This window comes from Myodes glareolus, chromosome 10 (assembly GCF_982192425.1).
Source record: "Myodes glareolus chromosome 10, mMyoGla1.1, whole genome shotgun sequence".
Lineage (NCBI taxonomy): Eukaryota > Metazoa > Chordata > Mammalia > Rodentia > Cricetidae > Myodes > Myodes glareolus.
In genome coordinates this window covers 36,123,985-36,130,981 of record NC_142035.1, presented here as the reverse complement: position 1 = coordinate 36,130,981, position 6,997 = coordinate 36,123,985, and positions in this window count along the sequence as shown.

Here is a 6,997-nt window from a genome sequence, read left to right as displayed (position 1 = left end):
AAGCATGAAAGCAGGCAAGAATGGCGCTAGAGTAGTGTCTGAGAACTTACATCCTGATCCATAAGCTCAAGGCAGAAAGAGGTTCTGAATGTCTCAAAGCCCACCCTCAGTGACATACTTCCTCTAGCAAAGCCATGCCTCCCAATCCTTCCCAAATAGTTCCACCAACTAGAGATCAAGTATTCAAGCATCTGAGCCTGTGGGGGAACTGTTCTCATTCAAACTAACACCCATTGCATATAGAAAATCTTTAGGGATCCATTAAAAATGTTGAAGAAATAAATGAGTTCAACAAGTTTATAGGATACAAAATTGATGTTTAAATCAACATTTATAAAGAGGAGCTATGAATTAAGAAAGTAGTTTTTGTAATGGCATCAAAAAGAGTAAAAACCTAGAAAAACATGTGACAAAGGGTAGAAAATGTATCTTTTAAAAACTGTAAAACATTCTTAAGACAAATTAACAACCCACAAAAGTGGAAGGAAATCCTATGTTCAAAGACTGAAAAAATATTATTTGTTTGTTTTTGTTTTTGCATTTTGAGACAGGGTCTCTCTTTATAGCCCTGGTTGGCCTGAAACTGGCCACATGGGCCAGGCTGGTCCTTGAATCAGCTTGTCTATACTCCCAGAGTGCTGGTATTAAAGGTATGGACCACCACATTGGGGGATGTCAAAAAAAAACCAGGGGGCAATTCCTTTGTCAGAGTCAAATATAAAGATAACTTGAGACCATTGAAAAGATTGGCTTTTTGGTTCTGTTTTTTCCTCAGAGGTGGCATGAGGGCAAGTCAGGTACCAATAAACAAAATCTAAAACAATATTAAGCAAGTGATGCTACCTACAACAGCATGAAAAAAACTCAGGAATAAATTAATAAAAAGTTCAGCATTCTTTCTATCAAAATTTCATCTGGTTCATTTGAAGAAATGAGAAACTGTTCCCAAAAATTAGATGGAGATATAAGAATAAACAAATCAACCTAGAGGAAGTTACCAAAATTACAGTAGTCATGCCTCTTAATTTCAAAACTACATTATTCAAATCAGGGTGGTGCTATCAAGGCAGATCCAGGGACGGATGGAACAGAATTAAGTTCATAAATAAGCCTACATATACATTGTCTGTTGATCTCTTTTTCAGACCAGGTGCCAAGATGACCCAGTCAGGACAGAATCATTTCAGTGGTGCCAGGGCAATTGGCTATCCAACTGAAGATTGAAATAGGGTCCATACAGCATAAAGATAATCACATGCTAAAGGTACCCAGTGTTCACTGTAAGAGCTAAAACTAGAGTTTTAGAAGAAAACTTGGGCATGAATCTTCATGACAATGAGTTAGGAAAGGTTTTCTTAGATATAACTTAAGATTAGAAACAATGGGAAAAATGGGTAGATTGTGTCTCATTCAAATTAAAAAAGTTTTATGCTTCAGAGAATACCACAGAAAAGAAGACAATCCACATACTGGCGTAAAATGTTTGAAACAGGTGTTTGGTCATGAAATTATGCTCTGAATAAAGATCTCCTAAACTAGTAAAGTTACAAAATTGTCTGGCTAAAATCGGAAAGTTGAATATACATTATCCAAGACCATACAGTCTTGTACAGGCCAATAGGCCCACACAAAGTGACACTCCAGAAAATCACAAAAATGCAGATCAAATGGAACCAAAGGCATGCCCATGCAAAATCATGATGAGATGCCACTTTTCACCCAGCTGCATGACTCCACCAAGAGACAGAAGTTTCCAAGCACTACCAGATGTAGGAAAGGCAGAGCCACCACACACTGTCGGCAAGAGTGTGAAATGGTACAGTGGTTGTGGAAAAGTCTAGAAGCACTTCAAAAAAGCAGAATTACTGGATCACCCTGAAATCCCAGAGTTTGCACCAAGAGTAGGGAAAACAAATGTCTGCATGCAGCCTTATATGTAGTCATAGGAACATAATTCAAAATGACCCAGAGTAAGAAACAACCCACGTGGCTATAGATTCGCATATAATTTCATATGTGTGTTTGTGTTTACACATATACTTCAAGGTATATATGTACATTCACTTATAGAATAACAAACAGAAACCTTGAAAATATGCCAGCTGAAGAAATCTAATGCTAAAGGCCACCTATTATATGAATATATTCCTATGAAATGTCTAGACTAGGCAAACCCATAAAAAAAAGTAAATTCCTTACTGCCCATGGCTGGTGTAGGAATATTAAAGGAAATTAGGAATTAAATTCTAAGAGATTAACTATATCAGCATTTTTTTTTTCTTTTGAGCCACCAAACAGCTCCCAAATCATGAGATGGAGACTTCTTATTAGTTATGAAGGCTTAGCCTAGCTTAGCCTTGTTTCTGGCCAGCTCTTTAACTTAAATTAACCTGTTTCTCTTTATCTACCTTTTGTCTCAGGGATTTTTACCTTTCTTCCCTTCTGTATATCTTATTTTTACTGCCTCTCATGTCTGGCTGGTGGTTGTCTGGTTTCTGGCCCCGGGTGTGTCCCTTTCCTTCTCCCTTTTTCTCTTCTCCTTCTTCTTTTATTCTTCTCTCCTCTAGCCTAGATTTATTTTCCTACTTATTCTCTCTGCCTGCCAGCCCCACTTACTCCTCTCCTTCCTAGCTATTGGCCATTCAGCTCTTTATTAGACCAATCAGGTGCCTTAGGCAGGAAAGGTGAAACAAGTGTAACAGATCTTTACATAATTAAACAAATATCCTTACATCATTAAACAAATGCAGCACAGACAAATGTAACATACCCTTACACAGTTAAAGTAATATTCTACAGCATAAACAAATGGAATGTATCTCCGCCTAGTTAAAATAATACTCCACAACAAGATATGTTTTTCTTTCCAGAGTGATAAAATATAGTAATGCTTGTACAAACTAATGAATCACTATGAAAAAAATCACTACATTATACAGTAAAAGTGGGTAGAGTGAATGGGGTATGAATTATATCTTAATAAAACTCTTATCTGAAAAAAATCAAGCCTTTTTTTTCAATATTCCATAGGGTTTTTTGTTGTTGATGATGATGCTATTGAAAATAATTTTAAAAATTATACAAAAAAGCAGTCACTATTGTTCAAATATTGGGTGCATTAAACCGCCCATCTTATGGCTCCCGTTTGAGAACAGGTGTGACAATAGCGTCTGCTGCCGAAGGACTGATGTGTGTGTCTGCCCTGACAGAGCCAAGCCTGCCTCTTTCAGTTCTAGAACAGTTTCTTGCTTTGTTTCCTCCAGCCTGAAACACTGCCTGCTTCATTGGTACAGTCCCACGGTACTGCTGGGAGCATGCCGGAGCATGCCTGCCTTGTCCCAATGCACCGTCCACGGTGGCCACCTGAGCCACTCTGCCATCCTCACTGCTCCCGCCCACATCCCACAGACTCCCACTCCGCTCCTCCGAGCCTCCGGGAAGGGCTACCTTTGCAGGCTCTGTTAAGTCCTTGTTCTATGTCAGTAGTCACCTGCCTGGCTCTTTCCTGTGCAGTAATTACACTGTATTCATAGCCTGATTTGACATTTCCAAAGAAAAAATGCAATTATAGCATCCCGAAAGGCGGAAATAACCTGCTGATGATATTTGAGGAGGAAAAAAAAAAACTTTTTGAGATTTGCTTCCACTAAGTATCTCTGAACAGTGTTTTTCTATGCAATTGGATATGAGGGCTGCCTCATTTTCCTTCGCCTAATTGTTAAACTTGACCCAACTTTAAACAAAGTTTTGAACACCCCAAGTGAGGAGACCTCAAACTGAGCAACTTATAACACGGAGAAGCGAAGCGTTTCACGGGAGAGAAAAGGTGACGATCAATCTATGAAAACTCATCCAAACTCGTTCATTAGAACATTATTTATATTACCACATGTTAATTAGCAAGGGTAATTGCTGGTATTTACATGATTCATTTCAATTTATCCTCACCTGTTGACCAAAAATGCCAGAATTTTAATATTTCAATCATAAACTTTTGCTGTACTTTCCCTCGGAGGGTTTTTTTTTTTAATTTCCTTTGAGTGTTTGGTAAGCATTAACACTGTGCTAACAATATACATTTCAAGATACACAGAGCAGGGTCCAAACTGTGAGCTTGCTGTCTGATAGTTGCTTGACCTTGATCATCAAATCCAGAGTCCCCACTGTTTCTGGCAACACTCTGAGTGGGTCTCTGCTTCATTCGGCTCTCCTAAGAGACCTTCTCAGCTGCTTTGCTTGAGAGATACAGAGTCTGGAGCTGGAAGGATATTTTCGTATATCTGTATGCTGTAATTAAAAGTCCTACACGACACTGAGGATTCGGTGTCCTTGGGAGTCCATCCAGGGCTCCAGAATCCTCACATGACCGGGTGTACCATTGCTATTATCTCCTACAAGTCTGTTCAAGCTTCCTTTGGCCTCACCAGGCCTTTTTTGTTTTTCCTCAGCGAGTCATCATTTTGGATGCAGCTCAGTCCAAGGGCAGCCTTAATTAATGAGCCAGGTTTCTGGCATTGATAAGAATGGCTGGGTTAAGGTCGAGTGTGGAGGGCAGTTTTCATTAAATACACTAAATGTGGTTGCAATTTGAAATGATGCCGCCTATCACTTAATAGATGATGGGGAGTGCTGGTCACAGTAGCAGGACATAGGCACTCAGTCATCTGGATAGCATCAAAGGACTCCCTGTCCAGAGTCTGCTGATGCCCCTCTCCCAATCTCAGTGTCCCCAAGCTCTTTCTGGGTCTCCTGGGTTGTATGCATAACAATCGGGTGTCAGACATTGTAGAGCATTTTAGATGCTGCTTCAAAAGCCTAAAGCAATGTCACAATAGCATGATTTTTACATTTGTATGGATTACTTTTCATTCACAGCCTATTTCTGTAATGATACAAAGAATATCTTATTCTTACAGAAAGGCTATATTAATGAAGCCTTCTACTCCTGCACAATGGATGGCTCCATCCTATATAATATATTTGTTACTATTGGTGAACGGATATTTGTTGTGGGAATATGGTCAGATAGTCAATTGTATTGAGGTGGGTTGGCCCAATGGGCATGGTCTTCTCTGGGGATACATGACCCGATATGAACCAGGGGTAAGGGTCGAGTACTCTCTTGGATAGTGCATTAGCTGGCAGCAAGCCATGACTTGGAGATTTCCCATCGACCTCTGCGTTACCGGCCCAGCAGATATTAATCCGCCATTATCACTTGAGATCTGTCTTTGACACAGGTTTGTTCTTGGTTGCGTGTTCTATGAGTTTAAAAACACAGAGCAGCTGCACTCTATCGTTTTAAGACTTCATAGCGTCTCACTGACTGAAGCCTCTACCCACCTACTCATGCCTCCTCCCTCCCAGAAGTTGATCCTATTTCCTCTCTCCATAGGTTTACGTTATCCAGAATCCCTATAGTTAAATCTATACAGCATATAACCATTCCATGCTGGCTTATTTCATTTAGCAATAATGTTTTTACAGTCCTTCATGTCTTTTCATGGACTGATAGCTCATTTCTTTCTAGTGATAGATAATTTGCATGTTTTAGATGTGCCAGTTAATTTACCCATTCATCGACTCAAGGACATTTTGGTCACTTCCCAGATTTAACAATGATAAAGGAAATCACTATGAACATTTTACATGTGTGGGTATTTATGTGGGCATAAGTTTTCAGTTCATTTGGATACACATTAAGGAACGTAATTGCTAGAGCACATGGCAAGAGAAGTCTTGTCCAAAACTGTCACGTGTACCATTTCTGCCTTCTCATCGACAATGAACTAGAATTTTCCATGATCGCATGTCCTTGCCAGTATTTGGTGTCTTCAGTAATATAGTAGTATCTTACTATTATTTTAATTTACCTTTTATTAAAGATGTGATTTAAAGCATTTTATAAACTCATTTGCTATCTATATTCTTCTTTTAGTGGAGACTCAAATTGTACTTGTATTTATAATTGTTTATAAATAAATTAGACATCAGTTAAAACTTAAATATTCACATTTTAACAACTCAGTGATAGGCACGAAGAGAGTGCATTGTCAGAGAGAAATGGGGAGTAATCTCCCACATGAGCACCAAATATTGGTGCTCCAGTGTCAGGTGTGAGCACTAACTTAGAAAACAAAGCCAACAAACAAAAAAAACCCAGACGAACAGCAAGTGGGCTGTGACCAGAAGCAGAAGCAGTATTACGCCAAAAGTACTTAGGCTGTGCCATACCAGAGACTTTACAATGTAGCACACCCACACCAAACAATGGAAAGGTGACAACTTTAAACCCCAGAATGCCCTGGCAGGTGGAGGAGCCCCAGTCCAGGTGTTTCAAAGGTGAAACCTTTGAAGGTTTCAAAGGTGAAGGGCCACTTCTTGGTCTTGTTCCAAGCCATGGCTTATTGGGATCAGGTCCGACATGTAGAGAGATGCAGCTCATGTCTGCTAGATCTACTTTGCAGGAGAAACTTTCTGTAACCCCATCCATAATATCCAGCTCAGTCACAGGTGCTGGTACAACCGCTCTAACCATCTGTCTGGAAAAGACCGACAATGCCAACACGGTTGCCATATATATATATTCAATATATATATATATATATATATATATATATATATATTGAATGTGCATCTATCTATCTATCTATCTATCTATCTATCTTTCAGCACCTTCAGGCTAAGGTAGGTACTGATCTTATCTTTTCAGAATAACTAGCTCAAGGCTCACAGTCCTATCAGGAGTGTTTGACTGGTTGAAAGGCTCTAAGCTTACACACTCAGTTCTGGCTCCTAAAACAAGGAGGCGAGCCTCTCCTGATGGCATCGTGCTCCATCCGAGAAATGGGGGCTTTGCCTCTTGCCCAGCTCGTCTACCTTCTTTGTCTTCCTTGGAAGTCACTCTCGCCTCCTTTTCAGGACCTTTGCTCTGGCAGCTCCTGCTGCCCGCTGCTCTTGCTGCTTCCTCTCTGTTCTTCAGGTTCCGGCTCCTCTG